General features: G+C 43.8%; 1 protein-coding gene across 2 annotated transcripts in view; it reads left to right on the top strand.

The window, feature by feature from the left end:
- The window catches only part of LOC122551426 (partitioning defective 3 homolog B-like), a 1,013,066-nt gene that overhangs the window by 356,769 nt on the left and 629,657 nt on the right, over positions 1–26,640 (top strand). The gene's annotated exons all lie outside the window — the stretch shown is intronic.

A 26,640-nucleotide genomic window follows, 5' to 3' on the forward strand; every position in this document is an offset into this window, starting at 1 on the left:
CAGCGACAGAACAAAACATTGCAAAATTTCCCTCAGCTCTGCCTAACTAAGATGAGTGAATGGAATGTTGCCCCTGCTGTATTCACAAATCCCCACAGTATACAAATATTCTAATTATTTACTGGCCTACGATTTGCATTGAATATGCATGCTGACCGCACTGTTGACTGGAACCCTGCCAGTATTTGAGTGCTTAGATATGTGTAGAATTTCCCAATGTGTGATCATGATCATGCCAAGAATCACAACAAGCAAAATATAAGTAAATACATAAATAAAAGGTCCTCAAACCTGACAGATCCAAAGCACTTGTATAAACAGCACAATCAACCTCTTGGTCTGGCTGGTTCTTGATGATGAAAAGTGAGGTCAATATTCCAATTGGACATCTCTAACCATTGACAATAATCATTGATTCATACTTAGAATTAATGTGAGGGATTTTTTTTATTTATTGGACTACGAGGGAAAACTAGTCATTCATTCCTAACTTAAAATTTAATAGAGAATAGGAGATCATTCAGCCCATCATTTCTGTTCCAACTCTTTTGTAAGACCTGAGTCAAATTTAGAGTCGTGCTGGAAAAGCACAGCAGGTCAGGCAGCATCTGAGGAGCAGGAAAATCAACAATTCAGGCAAAAGCCCTTCATCAGGAATGAGGCTGGGAGCCTCGGGGGCGGAGAGATAAATGGGAGTGGGTGGGGCTGGGGGGGCTAAGTAGCTGAGAGTGCAATAGGTGGATGGAGGTGGGGGTGAAGGTGATAGGTTGGAGCGGACAGGTGGGCAGGAAGATTGACAGATGGGACAGGTCATGAGGATAGTGCTGAGCAGGAAGGTTGGAACTGGGGTAAGGTGGGGGAAGGGAAATAAGGAAACTGGTGAAGTCCACGTTGATGCCATGGGGTTGAAGGGTCCCGAGGCGGACGATGAGACGTTCTTCCACCAGGCGTCGGGTGGTAAGGGAGTGGAGATGGTCTTTGTATGACCTGTCCAATCATTCCCACTCTGTCTACCCCACCCGCACAACCTCTTTCGAGTATGTATCTAATTCCCTTTTGAAAGTTACTATTGAATCACTTCTCCTCCCCCTTTTTAGGTAGTGCACTCCAGATCATCATAACTTGCTGTGTAAAAACAATTCCTTCCATGTCCCTTCTGGTTCTTTTGCCAATTATCTCAAATCTGTGTCCTTTAGTTACTGACCCACCTGCCAATGGAAATGCTTTCTCCTTCTAATTTCTCCTTCTTAACTTGTGTGATATTTTCACTTCTCACACCAGCTAGCCTTGTAGCCTCTCTGAAAGAAACTGCCAATTTAATGCTAAATTATGGGCTGTTTTGTGCTTGAACTCCTGACCAGCAGAAACCAAGCTGAGATTATGTAAGCTCATCATTGTAATGCAGTGTGTTGGAATTCATTCAAGTTACCAGTGCTAGAGACTGGGGAGAGTGGAAGGAAAGGCAGTATCTTTGTGAAAAAAAAAGACAATTGTTTTTCTTTCAAAAGAAGAAAAATCTATAACAGACTTGGACATGATCTCTCAGCATTCCAGTGCCTTACTCCAACCGATCGTTTCCTGAACCTTTTCCCACTCTGACCCTAACTTGAGACTTGAAAATTGTCCTGACTCCTCAGTGAGGATTGAGAAGGGTGAGGGCTTGCTTGTTAGAACAAGATCATATTGTTATGGACCAGACCAAAACACCTTCAAATATATCAAGGAGGTAGCCTGGACCCTGACCTTTTCTTACTTAAAGGCAAATGTAAAGTACTGTACTCCAGATATAATTAGATTAGATTAGATTACTTAAAGTGTGGAAACCAGGCCCTTCAGCTCAACAAGTCCACACCGACCTGCTGAAGCGCAACTCACTCAGACCCATTCCCCTACATTTACCCCTTCACCTAACACTATGGGCAATTCAGCGTGGCCAATTCACCTAACCTGCACATTTTTGGACTGTGGGAGGAAACCGGAGCACCCGGAGGAAACCCACGCAGACACAGGGAGAATGTGCAAACTCCACACAGACAGAATTCAATTGGTTTCACTACTCAGCAGTAAGTGAAACGCACTTTATTCTTACTCAACAGTTCAAATACAAATGGGGTCATTGAATATAAAAGTTGGCAAGTTTTGTTGGTTAGGCCACATTTGGAACATTGCTTGCAGTTCTGGTTGCCACTTTACCAGGAGGACATGGATTCTTTGGAGAGGGTGCAGAGAGTGTTTACCATGATGTTGCCTGGTCTGGAGGGTTTTAGTTATGAGGAGAGGTTGGATAAACCCAGATTGTCTTTTCGTTGGAAAGACTGAGGCTGAGGGGCCACCTGGTAGAGGTCTTCAAAGCTATGAGAGGCAGAGATAGAGTGGCTCTCAGAAGCTTATTCCCAGGGTGGAAAGGTCAACTACAAGAGGGCATAGGATTAAGGGAAAGTTTAGGGCAGAGGTCCGGGGAAAATGTTTCACACAGTGGGTAATGGGTGGAACGAGCTAACCAGTGGTGGTGGTGGAAGCAAGCACAAGCATGTTAGCAATGATTATGGCATACCTTGATAAACACATGAATGGGAGGCAAACAGTGGGATAGTAATTACGTACGGGTAATAAGCAGTGGGAGTCAGCACCAGTTTGGTTAGCTGAATAGCCTGTTTCTGTGCTGTATTATATTGTGTTGTATATTGTATTGTATAAAAGAAAGAAGAATTGGTATAACTTTAACTCTATTAGAAAACTTAATAGAATTAGATTATTTAACTACTTAATAGAAACTGTTTGAATATAGTAACATTGCATAAACACACTCTTCAGTACAAAGACAAATTCAGTAAAATAGATTGTCTCACATACAATGTTTCTCCAGTCCAAGAGGAAAGAAAACCAAGAGAAAATTCTGGCAGAGAGAGGGTGTGAGAAACGAAGCTCACTGTTCAATAATTTCAGTACGCGTCAAATTCTGAAGCAGTCTTTATTCATACGTTCTTGCAAGCCGGGTGACCATAAAGTAGGCACCTCGATCAGGAGGTTACATTACAATTTATACAGTTCAGTTGAGTCCCTCGGTACTCCCCTTTTACTTCATATCTGATTGTTGTATTGCTCTGTGCAGCTGCTAATCTACTTGGCTTACCACATCTGTCTGTGGTCTGTTGTTAGCATGCAACACCCCACCCCCCCACCCCCCCATATAACTATGTCTTATTACTTTTGCTGACGCAACACTGGGTCTTATTTGGTTATCTTCTTCATACTAACTCCCTATGTGCGTGACAATTGTAACTGTCATATCAATACATCTGTTTCTACCAATCGACCACCTCCCTTTTCGTTTAGTTATTTCTTGGTATACACCTTCGTGATTCGCCTTGCAAGTTTTGCAGCAGCAAGATGCAGCTACTTGTAACTGTTTGTGCAAGCATATCTAGCTTAACGTACACCCCCCCCCCCCCCCCAACCATGACTCGGCCTTGTGATTTTTGCAGAAACAACAACGTTCGCAAGCGCTTGTCACAGAGGGAGAGAACCCAAATGTTTTGCTGTAGCAAGGAGAGATGTATGGCAGCATCAAAACACCAACAAATACTGAAAGCTAAACTAAAACCCTGTTACTGTGGGAGCCTGACTTCACCCATTCAGGCTGCTTCTATTGTTCCAACTTTTTAAAAAAATAAAACCCAAGGCCTCGCAAATTGTTTGCTTTATTGGCTTGAAATAGACCACTCGACACCTCTGTCTCAACCTCTCTTAATTTAAAAAAAAGGACAAAACACACAGCCATAGTATCGTCATAGTAGCTTTTGTATCTTATTCAGAACTGCATTATAGCCATTGATGCCTTGGAGCTTGTGACCTGAAACATTTAGCCCACAGCCCCACTTTGGGTCCTGACCCTCAGTTTGGAAAGTACTGTACTAACCACTCTGTTATCCAAAAAATATTGTGCATTTACTATTTAAATTGCAGCTGCTTAAATAATTGCAATGTATAGTACTGGGAGCTCAGTACAGCACCTTTAATCTGCTTCAGTGAAGTATACATGGAGAGACTAGCAAAGGTTAGAAGGAGATTCATAGATGTGCTCAAATTCCACCCAGTCCCGTTCTCTCAGGATACACTGACTGCAGTGCTGAGGGACTCTGCTGGGCTCTCTGTGGTGCTGTTTTTCAGAAGAGATATGAAAACGTTTGCCCTCTCAGGTACATGTTGTGGTACTTGAAGGGAATAGATGTGTTCACCCCAGTGAACTGTCCAGTATTTATCCCTTAACCGATGTCACCAACACACGGCATCTGTCTGCTTTATATTGCTGTTTGTGAGAGTTTGCTATGAGCAAAATAGCTGCCACATTTTTGAAAGTACACTCTGGAAAATTAATTAATTGGCTGTAAAGTTCTTTGGGATGTTTTGAAGTTATGGCAGGTTTTTATAGAAATGTGAATCTTTCTTCAGGAGGTGATTGCAGCCAATATCACATTTGCATTAATATGTACTGTGGCCTCTCAGATGTATGTTGTTTGTTTTTATATCTAATGTACCTATGGATTTCTATTCCAGTGGACACTTGCACTGTAGATTTAAAAAATATTGTAAAGACTGTAGAAATGAGTAAACTGAAAAAGCCTCAATGAGCATTGTCACTTGGAATACTGATATTAACATTGTGCAATTATACCAACAAGCACAGTAATATCCTTGCAATGCAAATATAGTTAGTAACTCAGGTTAGATATGTTTCTGGAGGTTTCAGTTGTGCAACCAAATGCCTTTCATTCCCCTTTTCCCATTTACTATATTTTCTTCTCACTTCCAAATTAAAATATCCAAAGAAAATCTTTTTAAAAATTCACTGTCCCTGTTGATCTTCTCCAGGGGTTGCTTACAGCAGAGCCCAGGAGATGAATCTTTCGTTCTTGGAGACTCCAGGACATTCCTGGAGGGCTGGCAAACTGAGGTGAAAGGAGGTGGGGTTGGTGGGTGGGAAAGAATAATGAACTGAGAGTAATGTGAAGCCTGGTTCTGGTCACTGTTGTGAAGAGGTTGGTCAGGTCTGTGGGGAAATGATGAGTATGCTGTAATGATTGCGTTTGAGTTTGGAACTGAAGCTAGCTGTACCTGCTGGGCGCCATCTGTGGTTTTATTTGTCCGCCTTCGTCAGACCTGCTATGTGTGCATAATTAAAAAGAAAATAAACACTGCTGTGAAATGTTGACACCAAATCCTGTGACATTTTGGAAAGAAAGAGGTCATGCCAGCCCCGACTGTGTTGATTCCAACAGGATTTACCTATCTGGATTAAACTTTTTAGCCGTTAAACTAAATGATTTGCAAACCACCCTCACCCTGCCACCACCACTACCAACAACTGCTCATCTCCTACATCTGCAATCCTCCCTGATCTTCTGTTTCAAGGGGCTGTTATCCAAATGACCCAGACGCAGAGTTGTGATAATGCTAATGTTAGGTGTCGAGACAGCAAAGCTGCAGGTTTAGGCTATATTTATTACTCAGAGAAAAAATAGTAAGAACTAGAAGTTATTGACTGCTTTATTTTCTGTTGCCTAGTTCTCTTCTGATTCATGATTTCATCTACTCTCATGCATCGACGTGTACATGAAGAACCTCTTCTAAGCCTGCCCATGTTAAGGTTGAAGGTTAAAACGTGCAATTTGATAGTCTTTAATTTGGATTTTTCACGTGTTGTCATCTTCAGAAGCACTGACCTGGAACTTGCACATTTGAAAATTTCTCCCGATCGCCGTAATTCAACAACTGACTGAACTGTGCTGAGTTCGAGGCTCCGTTAGCACAGCAATCTGATAGTTCCAATTGGCTGCTGCTTATGGCCTTGAGAAGGGTAACTTCATCCAAGATCCCCACTTCTGAATTGCTGACTTGTGTGCTCCTGGTGAGACACTGACATTGTGACACTGAAGTCCTGCTGAGATTTAGAGTCACAGCTCAGTGGCTTGCAATCTAATCTTGGAGTCAGAGGTTCCATGGGTTCAATCTCCACTCTGGAGACTTGAAGAAATGATGTAGACCGACATTTCTGTGCCAGTCCTAAGGGAGTGCTGCTCTGTTAGAGGTGCCAGCTTCTAGATGCAATGCTGAACCGAGGCCCCCTCTGCTCTACCCCATGTCCCGCGTCGATATTTAGCCCTTAGCCAGCATCGCAAAAACAGATTATCTGGAGATTTTTCTCTTGCTGTTTGTGAAATGCATGAAATAACGTTACAATGGTGGCACATTCAAACAAAAAAGGTATCATACTTGTCTCTAAAGTGTCATTAGGGTACCAGGGTAAAGCTATGAGTGACTTTATTTTCTTTATTTCAGACACACGAAGTATGGATTTGACAGGGTGATACTGAGTAACTATCTTTATGGAAACATGGAATTGGCAGCATTGAATCTATTGGCATTTTCCATTTGTGAGAGTTTGAAACAAATGGAATCAAACAGCTTGGAAATAGACCCTTCAGTCCAACTAGTCCATGCTGAGCATTTTCCCTCCAACCTTTCCCATTCATGTGCTCATCCAAATCTCTTTTCAATGTTGTAACTGTACCTGCATCCATCATGTTTTCTGGCAGTTGATTCCACACAGAATCATTTTGAGTAAAAAGAAAAAGGTTGCTCCTTGGGTCCTTTTTAAATCTTTCTCCTCTCACCTGGGGGAAAAAAAAGACCCCTAGATTTGAACTGCCTCACCCTCGCGGGAAAAAACCCTTGTCATTCACCTTATGTATGTCCCTCATGATTTTATAAACCACAATAAGGTCACCGTTCAACCTCCTGGGCTCCAGTGAGAAAAAAGACCCCGACAGAAAAGATTGTGCTTGTTTCATGTCATTCTGCTGACGCTCATGTAGAGAATGATGACTTGGGTGAGGTATTTTAGAGCGACATGTTTCTATGGAGCCATAACCTAGTGTGAGAAATTGTCTTCAGAAGAGAGGGAGAAAGCGATGAGCAAATGTCGTACAAAGTTAATTAAATCTGTGTCTGTTGAAGCAGAACTTAGTCTTGTGTCAGTGAAAGGGGATAATTCAGCTTTGATAAAAGCTAATTTTGTGGAACTTATCTGCACTTCAGTCAGAGTTCATCAGTTTCTGTGTGTCAGGGGGTTGCAATGCTGATAAATAATTACTGCGCATTACAGCTTTTTGACATCTGTCAGTGTTTATAGTGTCATTGTACAACAGTGCATTCTTATGTTGCAGAGGACCTCTCAGGCTGACCCATTGATGAAAGGTCAGGAGGTTGATGTGACCTCTGACCCTCACTGAAGGCCTTTTTATCTCTTTCCATCTCTGAAAACAACCAAAAGGAAGGACAGGGAGAGACAGCCAATTCCACATTTTGTAAGAAAAATCAATTAGTGAGATAGCTAAATGGTTGAAGCTGTTGTTGCTATCAGTCAAGGAGAATAAGTTACCCTGATTACTGGAAAATGTTGCAGAAAAAGATATCCCATGTAATGGGACTAACTTGCATAAATCACAAGTGACAAAAAGGTTCAGTGATCAGTGTGTATTCTTGCAGTTTTTGGATTGCATTCTCTTGCTTGCAAACTAATTATTATGTTCAGGAAGCTTAATTTGGTAACGTGTCAGTTGAACAGTCCTTTTATTAATGGAGTACTATACCCCGCCTCAATACCAACATATTCAAGTGATGTGAATTCAGTTCTATAATCATAACTTTCCAATTTAAAATCCGCAGCTGTATTTTCAAATCCTTCCATGATCTCTCTTCCCCCACACTCTGATATTCAATTCGGCCCGTTAGCACATCACCAATTTTCGTCACTGCACCTTAGTGACTGTCCCTTCAACTACTGGGTCCTCAGATCTATATTTAGCTCCTAGTGTCCCTCTCATGTATGTTCTCTCTCTTTCTTCCAGTAATAAAGTCATTTGTACCCACCCAACTGACCAAGCTTTTGGTTATCTGTCCAAATGTTTCCTTGTATGGCTCATTGTCAAAATGCATCTAACATGCTCCTGTGAATTCTTGTAGAACATCTTGATATGTAAAGTCGTATATAAATTAAGATTGCAGTTGTCTTCTGACTATTTGGGAGTATTCTAAGTGGCAAATTCTGACCACTGCTGTTGACTCCATATGTTCACTGATGCTCAGTACTGTTCACAACTCTTAAGAAACTGAAGCAGTCCTTGTCCATATGCAGAAAAACCTGGATGGCAGTCACACTTGACTAAGTAATATTTATGAGGTAAAAACAATGACTGCAGATGCTGGAAACCAGATTCTGGATTAGTGGTGCTGGAAGAGCACAGCAATTCAGGCAGCATCCGAGGACAGGCAAAATCGACGTTTCGGGCAAAAGCCCTTCATCAGGAATAAAGGCAGAGAGCCTGAAGCATGGAGAGATAAGCTAGAGGAGGGTGGGGGTGGGGAGAGAGTAGCATAGAGTACAATAGGTAGGTGGGGAAGGAGATGAAGGTGATAGGTCAGGGAAGAGAGGGTGGAGTGGATAGGTGGAAAAGGAGCTGGGCAGGTCGGACAAGTCCGGACAGGTCGAGTTACTGGAGGTTAGAAACTAGGATGAGGTGGGGGAAGGGGAAATGAGGAAACTGTTGAAATCCACATTGATGCCCTGGGGTTGAAGTGTTCCGAGGCGGAAGATGAGGCGTTCTTCCTCCAGGCGTCTGGTGGTGAGGGAGCGGCGGTGGAGGAGGCCCAGCACCTCCATATCCTCGGCAGAGTGGGAGGGGGAGTTGAAATGTTGAGCCACTGGGCGATTTGGTTGATTGATGCGGGTGTCTCTGAGATGTTCCCTAAAGCGCTCTGCTAGGAGGCGTCCAGTCTCCCCAATGTAGAGGAGACCGCATCGGGAGCAACGGATACAATAGATGATATTAGTGGATGTGCAGGTAAAACTTTGATGGATGTGGAAGGCTCCTTTAGGGCCTTGGATGGAGGTGAGGGAGGAGGTGTGGGCACAGGTTTTACAGTTCCTGCGGTGGCAGGGGAAAGTGCCAGGATGGGAGGGTGGGTCGTAGGGGGGCGTGGACCTAACCAGGTAGTCACGGAGGGAACGGTCTTTGCGGAAGGCGGAGAGGGGTGGGGAGGGAAATATATCCCTGGTGGTGGGGTCTGTTTGGAGGTGGCGGAAATGTCGGCGGATGATTTGGTTTATGCGAAGGTTGGTAGGGTGGAAGGTGAGCACCAGGGGCGTTCTGTCCTTGTTGCGGTTGGAGGGGTTGGGTCTGAGGGCGGAGGTGCGGGATGTGGATGAGATGCGTTGGAGGGCATCTTTAACCACGTGGGAAGGGAAATTGCGGTCTCTAAAGAAGGAGGCCATCTGGTGTGTTCTATGGTGGAACCGCTCCTCCTGGGAGCAGATACGGTGGAGGCGGAGGAATTGGGAATACGGGATGGCATTTTTGCAAGAGGTAGGGTGGGAAGAGGTGTAATCCAGGTAGCTGTGGGAATCGGTGGGTTTGTAGAAAATGTCAGTGTCAAGTCGGTCGTCACTGATGGAGACAAGCCTGACCACCCTGGCCGACCCATTGTCTCAGCATGCTCCTGCCCCACTGAACTCATCTCTACCTACCTCGACACTGTCCTATCCCCCCTAGTCCAGGACCTCCCCACATACGTTCGAGACACCACCCACGCCCTCCACCTCCTCCAAGACTTCCGTTTCCCCGGCCCCCAACGCCTCATCTTCACCATGGATATCCAATCCCTCTACACCTCCATCCGCCATGACCAGGGCCTCCAAGCCCTCCGTTTTTTCCTCTCCAGATGTTCCCAACAGTACCCCTCCACCGACACTCTCATTCGTTTGGCCGAACTGGTCCTCACCCTTAACAATTTCTCCTTTGAATCCTCCCACTTCCTCCAGACCAAAGGGGTAGCCATGGGCACACGTATGGGCCCCAGCTATGCCTGTCTCTTTGTTGGCTACGTAGAGCAGTTGATCTTCCGTAATTACACCGGCACCACTCCCCACCTCTTCCTCCGCTACATTGATGACTGCATTGGCGCCACCTCGTGCTCCCGCGAGGAGGTTGAGCAATTCATCAACTTCACCAACACATTCCACCCTGACCTTAAATTTACCTGGACCATCTCTGACACCTCCCTCCCCTTCCTGGACCTCTCCATCTCCATCAGTGACGACCGACTTGACACTGACATTTTCTACAAACCCACCGATTCCCACAGCTACCTGAGCTTTGCCATTGATCAAAAATTGAACTTGGCCAGCCGTATAAATTCTGTGGCTAGAATTCTGCAGTGAGTGATGCACCTCCTGAGTATTCACTTGCCTGGATGAATGCAGCTCCAAAAACACTCAAGAAGCTTAACCAAGGCAAAGCCCTCTTCATTGACACCCCATCCACCAACTTGAGCATTGACTGTTTCCACAAGGCTAAAGTGGCAGTAGCATGCACCACGTAAGAGGTGGCCTGCAGCAACTCACCGAGATCTCTTTGATAGCGTCTTCCAAGATTTACCAACTCAAAGAATAGGTCCAATTAATGAATAGTAACATTGCCTTTAAGTTGCCCTCCAATCCACAAACCATCCGGCTTTACATCACGTCACTATCCGGTTGAAACCTTTCGTGGATACACTGTTGGTGCAACTGCACCAGATGGGGTGGAACTGCAGTGATTCAAAGAAGCAGCTCTCTGCCACCTTCTCAAAGGCAATTAAATGGTGGTTGGCAAATACTTCAGCCCTTCTAACGTCTCATGAAAGAATTTTTTTTTGAAAATCGTGCGAGTTATTTCTCTCTATCGCTTGAGTAGTGCATTTAACAGAATATCTGTTATGCTGAGATTGATTTCTAAAGTATGCAGATTAGTTTCCATGGGATCATTTGTGTATTTTACATGTTTATGTGTGTGTATGTCTTCTATCCAACTGTCAGTACAGCCTACTTACTCTGTGGGCCTTCAAGGTCCCAGTTATGTCAAAAGCATTCACTGTGTGACTAAAAGTATTCAGAATGTTAAGTGACAGACATGCTATGTGCACATCTTTATTGTAAATAATATTCCTGAAGAAGGGCTCGTGCCCGAAATATCGATTCTCCTGCTCCTTGGATGCTGCCTGACCTGCTGCGCTTTTCCAGCAACAATTTTCAGCTCTGATCTCCAGCATCTGCAGTCCTCACTTTCTCCCAGAAGATTTTAATCTAATGCGAATCCTCTTACAAGGATGCCTTCCTTGAAGAAGCTCTCTTCCCCCCTCTACAAGGATTTCAGTGAGTCCCTCTCTCACTGCACACCCCAGGTCATCTCCTCTGCCCAGAAGCTCTTCAGCCACGTTCTCAAACGGACTCAAACCCTCCAACCACAAGGGATGGACTCAGATTTTTTCAGTTTCCTCATTTCCCCTCCCCCACCTTGTCTCCGTCCCAACCGTCGAACTCAGCACCACCTTCCTAACCTGCAATCTTCTTCCTGACCTCTCCGCCCCCAACCCCACTCCGGCCTAACACCCTCACCTTATCACCCTCACCTTAACCTCCTTCCACCTATCGCATTTCCAACGCCCCTCCAAATCCCTCCTCCCTACCTTTTATCTTAGCGTGCTTGGTACACTTTCCTCATTCCTGAAGAAGGGCTCATGCCCGAAACATCGATTCTCCTGCTCCTTGGATGCTACCTGACCTGCTGCGCTTTTCCAGCAACACATTTTCAGCTCTGATCTCCAGCATCTGCAGTCCTCACTTTCTCCCTGTAAAATATTAGTGCTTGGACTCTTTTTATTATGTTTTAGTACGAACCTTTCAACCTGGAATCATCCTTAGGCTCTTCCTGTTCTCACTAAATTATTGGGGTGATTACATTCAATGAAGTAGCCGCTTTGTCCATTTTTTGCACTTATTCATTCCTGCTTTCCTGTGTATTTTAATCCTTGAAAAGATTGCACTGCCAGGAAAATTGCAGACTATCTGGCTTGACCATTATTTCATACTGACAAAACCCGTAATTAAGTCTTATGCCAGAAGAAGCTTTATTACAGAGTTGCTCTACACTGTGAAATTAAGTGCAAATAGATTTGAAAATTCTATTGATAATACTTATTATTAACCCTTGCTTTTTTTCATTATGTTCACACTTCTTTCCAAACACCTTTTTTGTCACCCTCTCCCTCTTTCCTGTTCTCTGCTTTGCACCCTTCTCCTTGCATCTGTTCTCTCTCAATACCTACAGGGGGAGACGATAGTCTCGTGGTATTATTGCTGGACTGTTAATCCGGTAACCCAGGCATTGTTTTGGGGACCTGGGTTCGAATCCCACCACAGCAGATGGTGGAATTTGACTTCAGTTTTAAAATGTCTGGAATTAAGAGTTTAATCCTGCCAGTACCCGCCCCATATTCCTCCAAATCCTTCCTATTCATATACCCATCCAGATGCCTTTTAAATGTTGCAATTTTACCAGCCTCCACCACTTCCTCTGGCAGCTCATTCCGTACACGTACCACCCTCTGCGTGAAAAAGGTGGCTCCTTAGGTCTTTTTTATATCTTTCCCCTCTCACTCTAAACCTATGCCCTCTAGTTCTGGACTCCCCCACCCCAGGGAAAATACCTTGTCTATTTACCCTATCCATACCCCTCATAATTTTATAAACCTCTATAAGGTCATCCCTCAGCCTCTGACACTGCAGGGAAAACAGCCCCAGCCTATTCAACCTCTCCCTGTAGCTCAAATCTCCAACCCTGGCAACATCCTTGTAAATCTCTTCTGAACCCTTTCAACTTTCACAACATCTTTCTGATAGAAAGGAGACCAGAATTGCATGCAATATTCCAAAAGTGGCCTAACCCACGTCCAGTACGGCTGCAACATGACCTCTCAGCTCCTGCACTCAATACTCTGACCAATAAAGGAGATGCCGGTGTTGGACTGGGGTGTACAAAGTTAAAAATCACACAACACCAGGTTATAGTCCAACAGGTTTAATTGTCAGGTTTAGCTTTTGGAGCGACGCTCCTTCATCACCTGACAATCACCTGATGAAGGAGCGTCGCTCCAAAAGCTAGTGTGCTTCCAATTAAACCTGTTGGACTATAACGTGGTGTTGTGTGATTTTTAACTCTGACCAATAAAGGAAAGCATACCAAACGCCTTCTTCAGTATCCTATCTACCTGCGACGCCACTTTCAAGGAGCTATGAACTTGCACTCCAAGGTCTCTTTGTCCAGCAACACTCCCTAGGACCTTACCATTAAGTCCTACCAGGATTTGCTTTCCCAAAATGCAGCACGTCGCATTTATCTGAATTAAACTCCATCTGCCACTTCTCAGGCCATTGGCCCATCTGATTAAGATCCCATGGTAATTTGAGGTAACCTTGTTCACTGTCCATTACACCTACAATTTTGGTGTCATCTGCAAATTTACTAACTATATCTGTAATGCTGACGTCCAAATCATTTATGTAAATGATGAAAAGTAGTGAACCCAGCACCGATCCTCGTAGCACTTCACTGGTCACAGGCATCCAGTCTGAAAAACAACCCTCCACCACCACCACCCTCTGTCTTCTACCTTTCAGCCAATTCTATATCCAAATAGCGCGTTCTCCTTGTATTCCATGAGATCTAACCTTGCTAATCAGTCTTCCATGGTGAACTTTGTCGAACACCTTACTGAAGTCCATATAGATCCTCTAACTTATCTCTCCACGCTTCAGGCTCTCTGCCTTTATTCCTGATGAAGGGCTTTTGCCCGAAACGTCGATTTTACTGTTCCTCAGATGCTGCCTGAACTGCTGTGCTCTTCCAGCACCACTAATCCAGATCCATATAGATCACATCCACTGCTCTGCCCTCATCAATCCTCTTTGTTACTTCTTCAAAAACCTCAATCAAGTTTGTGAGACATGGTTTCCCATGCACAAAGCCATGTTGACTATCCCTAATCAGTTCTTGCCTTTCCAAATACATGTACATCCTGTCCCTCAGGATTCCCTCCGACACACATGTCCACCACAGACATCATGCTCTATAGTTCCTTGGCTTATTCTTACCACTCTTCTTAAACAGTGGCACCACATTAGCCAACCTCCAGTCTTCCAGCACTTCACCTGTGATGATCGATGATACAAATAATTCAGCAAGGAGCCCAGCAATCACTTCCCTACCTTCCCACAGAGTTTCAGGGTACACCTGATCAGCTGCTGGGGATTTATCCACTTTTATGTTTCAAGACATCCAGCACTTCCTCCTCTGTAATATGGACATTTTTCAAGATGTCAACATCCATTTCCCTACATTCTGTATCTTCCATGCAAAATACTCGTTTAGTATCCCCCTCCATCTCCTGCAGCTCCACACAAAGGTCGCCCTGCTGATCTTTGAGAAACCCTATTCTCTCCATAGTTACCCTTTTGTCTTTCATGTTTTTGTATAAACCCTTCGGATTTTTCTTAACTCTATTGGCCAAAGCTATCTCATGTCCCTTTTTTCCCCTCCTTATTTCCCTCTTAAATGTACAAAGGAACATCGATTATCCAAACAAGATGGCGGGCACTATTTCATTTGGATGATTGAGTATTTCGTTAATTGATTCAATGCCTCTCCTCTGGGGCTGAGAGTTTTCTGAAGTCTCCTTTTTCCTCGCTCTGACTGCCTTTCTCCCTCTCTCTGTCTCAGGATTTGTTTCTGAGCAGACACACGATGAGACATTTCATTGTGTGTAATGGACCTGCAGAATTGCTGAAGCCCCCCAACCCCACAAAATCACTTCAATGGGATTGGCAGAGTGAGCACTTGCTAAGTCTGTATGCTGCAGCACACAGCATAGGCATGCCACCCCCCAACAATCTGCCTCCACAACCTGTCCGACCCTGCCCCCCCATCCACTCTCACCCAACGTCCGTGCCTCCGCCCCCTCCACCCCCCAATCCAGACGGCCCTCGTGTGCTCCCACCCCTGTCAACCACCATGAGCCCCCCCTCCGTCCCCCCTACACCCTCTCCAGGACAGCCGGATTGGACACCAGCAGTAAGACTGCTGCTGCCTTTGCGGGGGGGATTCTCAAAATAACACACACACACATACACTCACCGCAACTTTTTGACAGGTTTCACCTTTGCTCTGTACAGGACAATATTGGAGAAATTATCTGGGGAAGGGGAATTTACGGTACACCCCTGTGTTGAACTCCAGGGAAAGTGTGGGGAGAGAGAGGGCGCGGGAGGTCAGCGGTCAGTCATTTGGAGTTGGTGCCTGGGGTCCCATCGATGTCTAGGACTGTTCTCAGCAGCATTTCAGTAAGCGGAGTCATTTTTAATCACTGTAAACAAAAGATGCGATTAGTGTTGGAAACACCTCTTTGATGTGATGTTTCTATCGGTGCCTTGAGATCTACTTCAGATAATCCGAAATTCCGATAATTGATATTCAGATAATAGAGGTTCCTCTATACTCCTACTGCCTTTATACTCTTCTAAGGATTCACTCTATCTGTCTTGTCTGTACCTGACACATGCTTCTTTCTTTTTCTTAACCAAACCCTCAATTTCTTTAGTCATCCAGCATTCCCTATAGCTACCCGCCTTTCCTTTCACCCTAACAGGAATATACTTTCTCTGGATTCTCGTTATCTCATTTCTGAAGGCTTCCCATTTTCCAGCTGTCCCTTTACCTGCGAACATCTGCCCCCAATCAGCTTTTGAAAGTTCTTGCCTAATATTTTCAAAATTAGCCTTCCTCCAATTTAGAACTTCAACTTTTAGATCTGGGCTATGCTTTTCCATCACTATTTTAAATCTAATAGAATTATGGTTGTTAGCCCCACATGCTCCCTCACTGACACCTCAGTCACCTGCCCTGCCTTATTTCGCAAGAGTAGGTCAAGTTTTACACCTCCTCTAGTAGGTACATCCACACATTGCATCAGAAACTTTTCTTGTGCACATTTAACAAATTCCTCTCCATCTAAACCCTTAACGCTATGGCAGTCCTAGTCTATATTTGGAAAGTTAAGATCTCCTACCATAAACACCCTATTATTCTTATAGATAACTGAAATCTCCTTACAAGTTTGTTTCTCAATTTCACTCTGACTACTGGGGAGTCTATAATATAATCCCAATAAGGTGATCATCCTTTTTTTATTTCTCAGTTCAAACCAAATATCCTCCCTCAGTACAGCAGTAATGCTATCCCTTTTCAAAAACACCACTCCCCCTCCGCTCTTGCCTCCCTTTCTATCCTTCCTGTAGCATTTGTATCCTGGAACATTAAGCTGCCAGTCCTGTCCATCCCTGAGCCACATTTCTGTAATTGCTATGATATCCTAGTCCCATGTTCCTAACCATGCCCTGAGTTCATCTGCCTTCCCTGTTCAGCCTCTTGCATTGAAATTAATGCAGTTTAATTTATCAGTCTTGTTCTCTGCTTTGTCATACATTCATCTGCTCTATCCTCCTATTCCTACCCTCACTAGCACGCAGCACCGGGAGTAATCCAGATATTACTACTCTCAAGGACCTCTTTCTTAAAATTCTTGCCTAACTCTCTATATTCTCCCATCAGAATCTCATCCTTTTCCCTTCCTATGTCATTGGTTCCAATGTGTACACTGACCTCCTGCTGGTCCCTCTCCCTGTTCAGAATGTTCTGCACTCTCTCTGAGACATCCTTGATCCTGACTTCAGGGAAGCAAAAAACCATGCTGATTTTTTGCTGCTGGCCACAGAAACATCTGTCTGTGCCTCGGACTAGAGAGTCCCCTAACGCATTTGATCTGTTGGAACCTGATGTAACTCTCATTGCATTAGAGTCAGTCTCGATACCAGAAACTTGGTTGTTTGTGCTACATTCCCCTGAGAATTTATCACCCCCTTCGTTTTCCAAAACAGCATGCTTAGTTGAAATGGTGATAGCCACACAAGACTCCTGCACTACCTGACTACCTCTCTTATCTTTCCTGGAGTTAACCTATCTATTAACTGCATTTGTGACTTTTCTCCCTTCCTATAACATCCATCACATCCCTTTGCTCTTGTAAATTCCTGACTGCCTCTAACTATATCTCCAACTGATCCATTCGATCTGATAGGATTCACAACCAATTTATTGCAGATATAATCCTCAGAAACACTCAAACGCTCCCTAAACTCCCACATCTGAACAAAAAGAGCATATCATCATACTAAAGGCCACTTTTGCTTCTTTCAATCTACAGACCCAGAAAATAGTTCTGTCTTATTCCTCTACAAAACATTGGTCCAGGCTAACTTAATACTTATGGCTTATATTTTTAAATTTAATCATGAGACATATCTCAATAAAATACATAATCAAGAAAGAACCCACCCTACTCACGACTGCAGACTTACTGTAAGGGCACATTTAAAAATATTCACTAATCTATTTCTGTGCTGTGACCTCTCCCAAACAGGTTCCTCCAAGATCAGTTGTGAATTTCACTGTTTGTTAATTTTCCCAGACACATTCTAATGTCCAGCGATACATTAATCCAAACAGCAAAGATAGTAACTGTGCAGGTTCTGCAATAAGCTGTGTCAGATGGATGACCATTAATCCATTACTGATTGATGGAAAAACACATCTGGTTCATTAGTTTCCTTTAGGGAAGGAAACTGCCATGCTTATCTGGTCTAACCTTCAGATTAGAGTGGTGCTAATCTTTATGTGACTCCAGGCCCACCGCAATGTGGTTGACTCTTAACTTCCCGTCTGGGCAATTAGGGAAATGTAATAAATGCTATACCAGCAAACTATGAATAAATAAAAAAGATGCACTCCCTGGGCTTTTGTTCCGCCTCACATCTCCTGCCCCTGCCACCCCACACTGCAGCCCCTTCCTCATGCTTTGACCCCTCCTTTCTGCCCCTCTCCTGCCTCCTTCCTCCACCATTCCACCAACACCTTATATCCTCTTTTCCCACAGCCACCCACCCACTCTTTTGTACATGCTCACGCCCCAACTCTTGAGTGTTCTCCTTTCTACCACTTGGTTCCCCTGCCTCCTTTGCCTGCTGTTTTTACCTCCAACTTGCTGGATTCTCACTTTCCCTCCCCCTCCCCTCCCTCTTCTCTTCTCTCCCCTCCCCTCCCTCTTCTCTCACCTCCCCTCCCCTTCCACTTCTCTCCCTCCTCTGTCCCTTACATGTAATCCACCACCATGTTTTGAGCTGTTGCCTTCAGCAGAGTATTTGTACCTTGGTGAGGCATTGCTCACAATGGACCCAGAAACATAGGAACCGGATATAGGTAACTTATTACTGAAAGATCTAACAGGCAATTGTTGCAGCCGCTGGTGTATGTATACATTACAATCACAGGTACTTTTATGTTGGGACTAACTGGTTACAAATCAAAGCTTCTATGGACATGCCATGCATCAAATGGCCATGGTTAAAATGGAATCTGCACCATCAGTTCACACGTCATGATATCATCAACATATCATGAGTGTATCTTCAGTACTGCAGCAGTGTAAGTGCTCTTAGTTAAAAACACTGGCAATTGAAATATTCTGCAGTGGATTTGAGAAATATGTATCGAGTTGAGTGATCGATTTGGCACCATTATGACACTGCAGTCCACCACCACCCCTCCCCCCTCTGCAAGCATTTAACATTAAGAAAGTAAATTTGGCAGTAATCCTTTGTACTCTATAAAATGGTTTCAGTACATCAGAGCCAATAACTTAATTACAAAAATAAAAATGCCAACCATTGCTTTTAATTAAATATTTTATGCCTACATGCAGAAGAAATTCACCTAATGTCCTGCACAGTTTGAACTCTGAAACTTGTGGAAGGACTCCATAGTCACACTGGGGAGGAAAGATGCACAGAAAGAATGATGGATTTTTAAGGCGTTTTTTTATGTTTTCACTTTATTCTTTACAATTGAATGTATGGAAGAATGTACAGACTTTTTAAAAATAACAGATGATGGGATGTATAGTGCAAGTCACAACGGGAAGACTGTCACATTTCTTTTCAGTGGTCATAGAGTCATAGACATTTATAGCACAGGAAAATGTCCCTCTGATCATGAAGTTCATGCTAATCAAAATCAACCACCTAACTATTGCAATCCCATTTCCCAGCACTTGGCCCATCGCCTTGTATGCCTTAGAATTGCAAGTGTGTATCTAAGTAATTAAGTAGGTTCTGTTTAGCTCAGTTGGCTGGATGGTTGGTGTGTGGTGCTAACAGCGTGGGTTCAATTCCCATCATTGGTTAAGGCTACCAAGAAGGACTCTCCTTCTTAACCTCTCCCCTTGCTTTGAGGTATGGTGGCCCTTGGGTTAAATCATCACCAGTCGTCTCTCTCTAATGAGAGAGCAGCCCTGTGTTTTGGTAAGAGTATGGCAACACAACAACCTCATAAATCTTCTGAGAGTTTCTGCCTCGACCACCCTTGATCTTGTCATTTGCTCATGTGTTATGTAGCTGAAAATGTGTTGCTGAAAAAGCGCAGCAGGTCAGGCAGCATCCTGGGAACAGGAGAATCGACGTTTCGGGCATAAGCCTTTCTCCAGCATCTGCAGACCTCACTTTCTCCTCATGTGTTATGTAGCTTTGTACTTTCCTGTATCTGTTTTTGTTCACCCTTTGTTTAACTTTGCCATGTGCATAGATGACCTGCCATAAACACTGCTGGAGTTGTATGGCTGTCCATTTGGACTGAAGTGTGTTGACTTACCCTGCAGTTTTCTGCCTCACCTCTGTTTGTACCTCCCAAATGATCCAACTTTAGTTGAGACATTCATTGATTTAATGTGTTGAAGAAAATGTGGTGGGAGGCGATCTCTTTCAATTCCTCATTTTCCCATAATTATGCCACTACGTTGATGCAATGCAGCTCCACTGGTGCATTCTCATGTACATAGAATTATTTCTAAATATGTTCTGAATGTACTACATTAATTTACATAAACTTATTTAAACATGCATTTTAAATGTACTGAATTCTGAACTATTCCCTGATCACTCGCTGCGGTTAAATCAAATAAATTTCACAGCAGGTAATTATTACATGTCAGACTCTAGAGCTATCACAAAAAATTAGAGTAACAGTGTGATTAGTTTGAAATTAACACCCTAAAACAATGCTGATCTTTTAAAATTATTATTTGGTTTATGTTTCAAATTCCAATGTTGTTTCTAAGGAAGAAAATAATGCTAGCATTAGTGAGTTAAACACTTCTTTTTCTTCTTCAGGTTTCTCATGTCATCACCGAATGCTCTTGGGTCAGGCATATTGTAGCTTGATAGTTGTGAATGAGACTCCTTCCAATTTTTATGTCATTCCAATCCAAATTGTTGTACCAGTGGAGTGCACCACTGTGGCTCAGTGGCTCGTACTGCTGCTATCTGATCCCAGCCTTGGCTGATTGTGTGGAATTTGCGCATTCTCCCCATGTCTGTGTGGGTTTTCCCCGTGTGCTTCAGTTTTGTCCCACAGTCCAGATTAGGTGAATTCCCCATACTAAATTGCCCCAGTTGTGCCCAAAGATGTGTAGGCTGGATGGATTAAACATGGTGAAAAAAAAATGTGCAGGGTCACTGCATAAAGGTGGGGGTGTGGAATATCTAGGAGGGATGCTCTTCAAAGACTGGATGGGCCGAATGGCCTTTTTCTGCATGCAATCTAAGTTGATATAGCAGTGTAGAAACAGGGGAGTGGTGCACTGTCACAGGCATCCTTTTTTTCCAATTGTCCCATCTGATTTAACATATCCCATGGCACTATTTCAAAGAAGAGGAGGTGAATCCCCCTACTGACCCCATACCTAAAACAGATAGCCTGGTCATTATCACGTTGTTGCTTGTGGGGAGCTTCATGTGAGCAAATTGGGTGCCATGTTATTTGCACCACAACAGTGAATACATTGCAAAGATACTTCATTGGTTGTAAAATAATCTGAGGCATCCTGAGACTGAGGTAGAAGGGACTAAAGGGGGGGGAGGGGTGTGATTTGCAGAATGTCTTCCTTTCTGTCAGGCGTAGGGAAAATCGAGGTTGGCCTTTCTATCTGAAGCTATGACGTGGAGGTGCCAGTGTGGGACTGGGATGGACAAAGTTAAAAGTCGCACAACAATCTGTTGGACTATAACCTGTTGTTGTGTGTCTTGATGCCCTTAGCAGGATAGTGAATGGCTGCTCAAGAAGGGCCTTGTCTGGCTTCTGCAGGCATTTCCTATGCAACATTTTTGGAGAAGTTGTCAGTAAAAATTGGCAGCCTTTTCCCGCACTCTGGGTTTGGTTGGGGGGTTTACTCCTGGTCCATACAGGACTCTCCACCATGGGTAAGGGTTACCGCCTCGCAAAGGTCTCCCATTGCTTTCAGAATTGATGCAGCATTCGGCCCCATTCCCACCCATGCCTCATTCTGCCATACTTTTCCCAGTGAGCTGATCCGACCACCTGATTTACACAGCCTCCTGTATCCTTTATGATCGGTGTTGGCTGCAGTCCCATCTATCACCACTGCTCCTGGTGGCACTGCTGAGATGAATGAGAGCTCCTGATTCTCTGATTGGTCCCCAGGTCTTCGGAGAGGGAGAATTGCCTTTGCTAAAACGTTGGGCTGCAGGAGGCAGATCATTGCATGATGGATGTGATATCACACTGTGGCAGGGTCAGCCTCATGGGTAGACAACCATCATGACAGTGCAGCATCAAGAATAGGTGGCCAGTTGTGGGCTTTGTGAGTGTGCAATAGGATAAGGTGTGTAGTGTTTGCAGTGTAGTGTGGCCCAGCATCCACATCTTGTAAGGTAGTGCATTGGGAAAATAACCAGTTAATCCCAGAGCAACCAAGGCTAGATAAGAACACCAGGTGAATTCAACCTTGTTAATTGATGGGAGTTACTTCTCTTAATGTTGAAGCTCACCAATACTTTACTCAAACTAAAAGGGCACCAAAATGCAAGTTGGGCTTCATTATATTGTTTTGCCGAACTTGAATTTAGTGTGGTTGCAGTTTTGGATTAATGGTCCTCAATTACACACTGTACGATCTGGAGTGGTGCTGGGATGCAGACTCTCTGAATCAGAGGAGGCAGGAATACTTGCCTGTGAACCTGTTCATGGAGAGCTGCAAATTGGAAGGTAAACTGAATCTGAGCAGGAGATTCAAAGCTGTGTAGTTCATTTTTTCAAGTTATGATGATTTGTCTGCTACATTACCATGAATTAGATAATAATTAACACTGCAGGCCAATGTGAACAGTATTAGATCTTCCTTGGGTCATCGTGGCCTAATTACAATTGAAGCCAAACTTCTTTGCGTTTAATTGTGACTTAAACAGCCTGTGGCAGGTGAGTGAGTATTTGTCATAAATTTCATTCATGGGATTTGTAGGGAGGGGCATAAAATTGGCATTAATTCTTGATGTCCTAAGCAGAGGTGTTCTTGCCATTCTGGGTGTGTTATGCTAACAGGGTGTCCTTTCAGCAAAGGTAACCCAGCTGTGATACATCTTCCGAGTTGACATGCTGCTCTACTCCAAGGGACACCCCAGCTGAGTGTGATCATTCTGCAGTTTCCAGAATCGATTCATAGTCAGAAACACGAACTTAGGCTGATCTAGATTTTCTTCTTTCTTCTCTTCATGTCCCCACCTGTAATAACTCCATAAAGGTTAGTATCCTGTCACCAAATCACCCTTTATTTAAAGGTGCCAAGTACATGACATTGACCGAGCTAGCTCAGAGCTGGCTCCTAGAGTGAACAGAACCCATGACACTCCTGTTTATACCTATCAGCCAGGGCTCCCTGATTGGGGTATTAACCTGGTCCAATCAAGGAACTCATATTCTCTAAGATCTACCTGGCTGCCCTTGTAGCAATCACTACACCACCCCACCCCACCCCACATTCTTGACTGACCCCAACATCCACCTCTCTTTTTGTGTTGTTTTGATGAGGTTGGCGAGCATGGTGAAAATCATAATATCCATCAACGTCAATTTGTGAAGGCTAACTCTTGCTGTCTTGGAATAGTTTTACTGGGGTAACAGGGTTGTATGAAGTACAAATCACTGCTATTCTTAGTTTTCTAATGAGATTGTGATCATGTAACTTATAACCACACTCTCCTCTCTTACCCTACCCTTCCAAGTGCAAACCTCTGATCCCATGGATATAGTTGCACGCTTTTAGCCTGTATCTTCAGTTTTCCACCGCAAGTATCTGACCAGGTCTTATTTTAGAAACCACAGGGAGGAATATGTTTGCAAATTGGTAACAGATTCAAGTCTTCCTCAAGCCCCACGAGAGAAAATCAAATAGGTCTAGTATCCTATTAAAATGTCAATGTTCTAGAATAACCCAGCTAACCAAATTGCTGGCAATCTTAAAAAAAAAGATGCTTCCAATTTTTAAAAAGCAATATGTTTTTAAAGTTGAACTTAGTGTAGTTGGATGCAAAAATTGGATGTATGACTGATGATGTCGACTTCTTCTCTCCTTGGAAAAATAGCCTTATCTTCCTTGTGTATAAAGAAAGGTTTTAATTTATATTGCTGTTTTTTGCTGTCTCAAGACGTCCAAAAGCACTCCATTAAATACTTTTGAAATTCAGCCACTGAAGTTCCCTCGAGCTTTACTTAGTGCATAGGCACAACGTGGTCCCCATAGGATTTTGCACTCTCAAGCACAGAAGTGCGCACAAGTGTGAAGATTGTGCGCACAACCCATTCGTTTGGTTGTACCGTGAGACACATTTTGGAGTTCTGTCTAGTCGCATCCCAATACAGCCAGGAGGGAACATCCGCAATCAATCACTGTTTTAATGTTGGAAGCACACTGCCAATTTGTGCATAGCCAGGATCCCAAACAGGAGTGTGATTATGTCAATGTGATATCAGTTTAAGAAAATAGTTTTGGGGGTGGAATTTAGTTTAATACCTTTTTTTAAAAGACAGGATGATCAGTGGTACAGTAGCCTCACAGCACGAACGCTCATGTCTTCTCCAGACATGTACTGTAAGCAGTAAAAAGGAACATGTTTGGTGCTACCATTTGGGCCCCCAAAGGAGACCTGAGCATTGAGGCTAAGAGCATGTTTGAAGTCCTTTTGCATCAGTCTTTGTCAAGGTAGAAGAAGCTGCCAACTTCATGGCGAAAGGGAAGGTTTCTCAGATACTAGACAAGCCAAAAATTAGCCAAGAGGAGATGAGGGAATACTTCAAGTTGATAGTAACCAGGACTGAATAGAATGCATCCAAGGATGCTAATGGAAGTAAAGGTTGAAGTTACAGAGGCACCAGCCACAATCTTCTAATTCTCCTTGATCATGCAATGGAGTAGGAGATTGTCACCAGAAAATACCAAATTGCAAATGTTACACACTTGATCAAAAAAGTATTTATGAATACAACTACCAAGCAAAGCATATTTCCAAATGGTGGCTCAGTGGTTAGCACTGCCACGTCACAGTGCTAGAGTCCCAGGTTCAATTCCAGCCTCAAGTTCTCTCTGGGTCTGTGTGGGTTTCCTCCTGGTAGGGAGGCAGGTCTGGATGGGATGCTCTTCAGAGGGTCAGTGTGGACCAGCTGGGCCAAATGACCACCTTCCACATTGCAGGGATTCTGCGAATTTGGAGCAGTATGGTGGCTTAGTGGTTAGCACTGCTGCCTCACACACCAGGGACCCGGGTTAGATTCCAATCTCGGGTGTGTTTGCACATTCTCCCCATGTCTGCGTGGGTTTCCTCCGGGTGCTCCGGTTTCCTCCCAAGGTCCAAAGATGTGCAGATTATGTGAATTGGCCATGCTAAATTGCCCATAATGTTCAGGGATGTGTAGGTTAGGTGCATTAGTCAGAAAGAAATATATGGAGGGGAATGGGTCTGGGTGAGTTACTCTTCGGAGGGTTGGTATGGACTTGTTGGGCTGAAGGACCTGTTTCCATACGGTCGGGATTCTAATTTGAACTAAAATGACTGCCACTTTTACAATTAGAGTGATAGAGATGTACAGTACAGAAACAGAGCCTTCAGTCCAACTCGTCCATGCCGACTATTACCTAAACTAATCTAGTCCCATATGCCAGCAATTGGCCCATATCCCTCTAAGCCCTTCTTATTCATACACCCATCCAGTTGCCTTTTAACTGTCATAATTGTACCAGCCTCTACCACTTCCTCTGACAGTTCATTCGATACACGCGCTACCCTTTACATAAAAAGGTTGTCCCTTAGGTCCCTTTTAAATCTTCCCCTCACCCTCAACTTATGTCCTCTCGTTCTGGACTCCCACAACCCAGGGAAAAGGCTTTGTCTATTTACCCTATCCATGCCCCTCGTGATTTTATAAAATTATCTAAGGTCACCCCTCAGCCTCCAATCCTCCAAGGAAAATAGTCCCAGTATATTCAGCCTCTCCCTGTAGCTTAAAACGGCCAACCCTGGCAATATCCTTGTAAATCTTGTAAGGAACAGATTCACAAGGATGGTTTCCATGGCAGGGGAACATTTAAAGCTGTACTGATAGATCGGAGAAGCTGAGGTTTTTATTCCCAAAAGGAGGAAGTTAAGGGGAATTTTGTTAAATTTGTTGTTAAAAATCAAAAGGGATTGGACATACCAGATAGGGAGAAAGTATTCCCGTTTTATTTAAAGAGGCACATTCAAAATGATTGGCAAATGAATCAAGAGGGACATGAGGGAAAATGTTTATTTTGCACATATTTGTTATCTGGCATGGTTTGAAAGACTGGTGGAGGCAGATTCACTCATAGCTTTATGAAGGAACTGGATGAAATAAAGTGCAGTTGCATAAGGAAAGAACAGGTGAGTGGAACGAGTTAAATTGATGCAGTAGAGATTTGGGCTGCATGGCCTTTTTCCATTCTGTAACCATTCTATGAGTGGCAGTCTGGGTTATTTGCACAGATCTCTCGAGTGGGAATCGAGCTCTCAACTATCTGACGCATATGATTGTACAATGCACCAAACCACAGCACTGACCCAATATCAAGTAAAGTGTAACATCGACTAAGTACCGCAAAAATGCCACCAGAGTGATTGATGGACCTTGGGTTCAGAGGTATCCTTGGACTGAAAATTTTTCATTACTTATTAAAAAGAGCCAGAGTATAATCTAAAGCGGATTTACTCTCTGGCTGTAATCCTGTCTAACACATGTTTTTTCCAATCCACCTGTTTCTCCTTGAGCGGGGTTCCATCAGATTACTGGCTATCAGAGTTGCTTATCTATTGACTGCGTGCTTAGCCTGACCAAATTGTGGATAATGATCTTGCTGAGATGCAGCTAATTGATTTAGGAGGTTAACAGCTATCTTACCTTGGTGCTGCAGCTGATGACATTGACCCCTTCCCCTTCCTCTCAAACGCAGCTAATTTAATCTACAAGCAGATTGTCCAAGTTTAGCTGGGGGAGGAATATGGTTTTAGTACGATGTTTACTTTTACACTTCTGTTCCCTTTTGCATCTGGTAAGGCATCTGGTATCTGACCTACTGAATGTTGGTTCATCTGGAGTGAGGCTCCCTTATTTTGATTCAAAAACTGACCACTTTTAATCTACCTCCCAGAACAAACAATCATAACTCTGTTGTTCAACATTGATATAGACAGTGAGCGATCTGCTGTGGGTCACCTTGATCATATGCCTAAAAGCT

This window comes from Chiloscyllium plagiosum, unplaced genomic scaffold (assembly GCF_037043375.1).
Source record: "Chiloscyllium plagiosum isolate Xiang-an unplaced genomic scaffold, Cpla_swu_hap1 HiC_scaffold_7, whole genome shotgun sequence".
In the NCBI taxonomy this organism is placed as follows: Eukaryota; Metazoa; Chordata; class Chondrichthyes; order Orectolobiformes; family Hemiscylliidae; genus Chiloscyllium; species Chiloscyllium plagiosum.